General features: G+C 41.5%; 1 protein-coding gene across 1 annotated transcript in view; it reads right to left on the bottom strand.

Annotated features, from left to right (window-relative positions):
• Positions 1-2,753, bottom strand: part of SLC25A40 (solute carrier family 25 member 40) — a 15,004-nt gene extending 12,251 nt beyond the window's left edge. Inside the window, exons 1-2 of the mRNA XM_072413416.1 lie at positions 2,509-2,753; positions 772-888 (exon numbers count right to left, since the gene is read on the bottom strand). The gene's annotated coding sequence lies outside the window, so the exon portion shown is untranslated. The remainder of the gene's footprint in view (positions 1-771; positions 889-2,508) is intronic.

Below are 2,753 nucleotides of genomic sequence, written 5' to 3'. Positions count from 1 at the left end.
GTCTGGTAGAGGACTGGATTAGTCTATCAGTCTGGTAGAGGACTGGATTAGTCTATCAGTCTGGTAGAGGACTGGATTAGTCTATCAGTCTGGTAATAGGGCAAGATCAAGCTAATTTCAGTAACATTCAATATTTGTTCTCAAGAATGTAAAGATCAGAAGGAACATCAAAACTGAAAAGAATACACAAGAGCAAAAAGTAGGCTAAGCCTGGAGTTCTGCTTGAACACATTTTACTTTATGCAAGCATTGGCAAAAAAGCCTAAAGTTCAGTGAACCTAAAGAGAAGACATTTTCTTAATAAATATCTAGAACCAGTAAATAGAAAATGATTATAGGAAACCCTGACAACCAACCTAGTGCTATCTTGCTGGCAAGTAAAAGACATTTGAGTAATTGTAGAAATGATGGATAGGTGCAATCAGAAACAGAAAAGCAGTTTTAAAATATTGGAAAACTGGCTTGGGTAGCAAATGCCAAAATGCAAAAAATGTCCCTAATTCCTTAATTACCAAACTGCGTTTGGGAATGTACAGATTCCTTGTCATTGGTGACATTATAACTGTACTCCATTCAGTGAAAAGAGCAGTGCATGTGACTCCATGTGACAGCGTTGGCAACTAGATTTATCACATGTGGAGTCCATAACTGCGGCTATGCTATGATTCCAGTGACTTGTACCTTACATTAGGGACATTTTACAACTTGTCAATTTATCCCCAGCATCAGGATCGCTATGAGACCTCCCGCTAGTCTCTATGAAATCGGCACCTTGCTTACGGGGTCGGAAAAGTGTCAACCCGTTTTGAGATTCTGCAGCATTCAGGACCAGACAGGGGATGATTCCATAGAAGTATAGCGAAGGATCTCCTGCACCGCTGATAATTTCTGGAAGAGAAAGGAAGGTGAAAAATTATGCTGCAGGGAAGGAGATGATTAACAGGCTCCTCTGAAATGTATGAGCAAAGCACAGGTTCACTTTAATGTATATCTAAATGCTAAAATATTTCCCTTAGGTTTTGAAAAGAGTTTAATTGTTATCCCCATTACACAGATTCACCATCTCTGTTTGTCATGACGAGGATTGTCACTGTGTCAAAAAAAAGAGATGAGACATTGAAAATGATACAGTTGTCACTGGAATGGGGGAAGCCCGGGGAAACCTTCCAATGGGGACATCTGTTCTGGTGACAACTCTGTAAGAGGGAAGAGATTCCCATATATGTGTTGACTTTGGGACATGAGCTCAAGGAAAAGCAACCTAACTGGCCATGGACACATAACTATTGTAAATCCCCCCAGCCGCTCTCTTCGCTCCTCAAATGACCTACTAATGACTTCCTCACTCATAACCTAATCACACGCACAGTCCAAGACTTTTCTACAGCTGCCCCGACTCTCTGGAATGGTTCTTCCTCGTCCTATTCGGCTTGCTCCTACTTTCTGCTTATTTAAGAGCACTCAAACCCATCTTTTCATACTTGTACTTATCTTCTTCTGTCTTTTAAACCCTCACTACTCACCCACCATTTCATATCCCCCTCCTCTTGTGTGTTACTTCCCCCACTTCTTAGATTGTAAGCTCTTCAGGGAAGGGTCCTCTCCTCCTGTGTCACGGTCTGTATCTGTCTGTCATTTGCAACCAGTATTTAATGTACAGTGCTGCGTAATATGTTGGCTCAATATAAATCCTGTTTATTAATAATACTCCTAACTAAAAAAAAGTTTCCACAACATCAAAAAAATCAGGGACATTTGCAAGGACGAGAATTTCCAGCTATAAATCTTCAAATCTAGTCATTGGGCCTGATTTAATAAAGCTCTCCAAGGCTGTCGAGGATACACTTTCATCAAGGAAGCTGGGTGATCCAGCAAACCTGGAATGGATTTCTTCAAAGTCTTTTACTATTTGCTAGCAAATGTTTTGAATCCTGGACCAGATCCATTCAAGATTTGCTGGACCACCCAGCTTCCTTGATGAAAGTGTATCCTCTCCAGCCTTGGAGAGCTTTTTTAAATGAGACCCATTGTCTCTGTGTATCAAGGGCAGGTGGTAACACTATAAATCACATGACTTAAATATACCAACTCAGCATGAAAGTAAAACAAAGTTAAAGGGCCAATTCACAGCATTACCATTGTACTGTATTGGTCCATGCAATGTTAACACATGGAAAGGCAAAACTTATTTACTTTTTCAGTTCACACCAACCTGCTAGGTGGTTGTGGGCTGGAAGATACATCACACAGACTGCATTGTTTTGCATGGGAGCACATTATAGCATGTTTGCTAAATAAAACTTTGTCTTTTTTTAAAAAAAGCAAAAATACACACATGACCAAAACATAGCAGTACATACAAAAACACAATGTAACACATCAGCATGTCAACAAGTGTGCTATGTAGTGTAAAATGCTCCAAATGTTGGCTGCTGGTGTTCAACCAAGCCAGTGATCACAGAGCCACAATGTGACTGTACTTTGCAATGTCCAGCAGTGTCCCTGTACCTTTGACCTCCTGCAGCCAGCTCAATGTCCTGCCTGTGTAGATCTTCTCCTGGAGTGCAGCCAGTGATCACAACCCTCCTGGAAACGCAGGGGTCTTGGCAGTGTGTATGTAGGACAAGGGGAAGCACACACCATCATCCCTGTATGTGAGCACAGGAAAGCATGTTCACAGCATGTGTGTGTGTGTGTGTGTGTATGTCAGCAGCAAAACCAGGACATGCTGCCAGGAGGGAGCATTACACAAG

Source organism: Pyxicephalus adspersus, chromosome 5 (genome assembly GCF_032062135.1).
Source record: "Pyxicephalus adspersus chromosome 5, UCB_Pads_2.0, whole genome shotgun sequence".
Taxonomy (NCBI): Eukaryota; Metazoa; Chordata; class Amphibia; order Anura; family Pyxicephalidae; genus Pyxicephalus; species Pyxicephalus adspersus.
The sequence above is the reverse complement of the archived record's forward strand: the minus strand, read 5'-3'. Positions and strand labels throughout refer to the sequence as shown.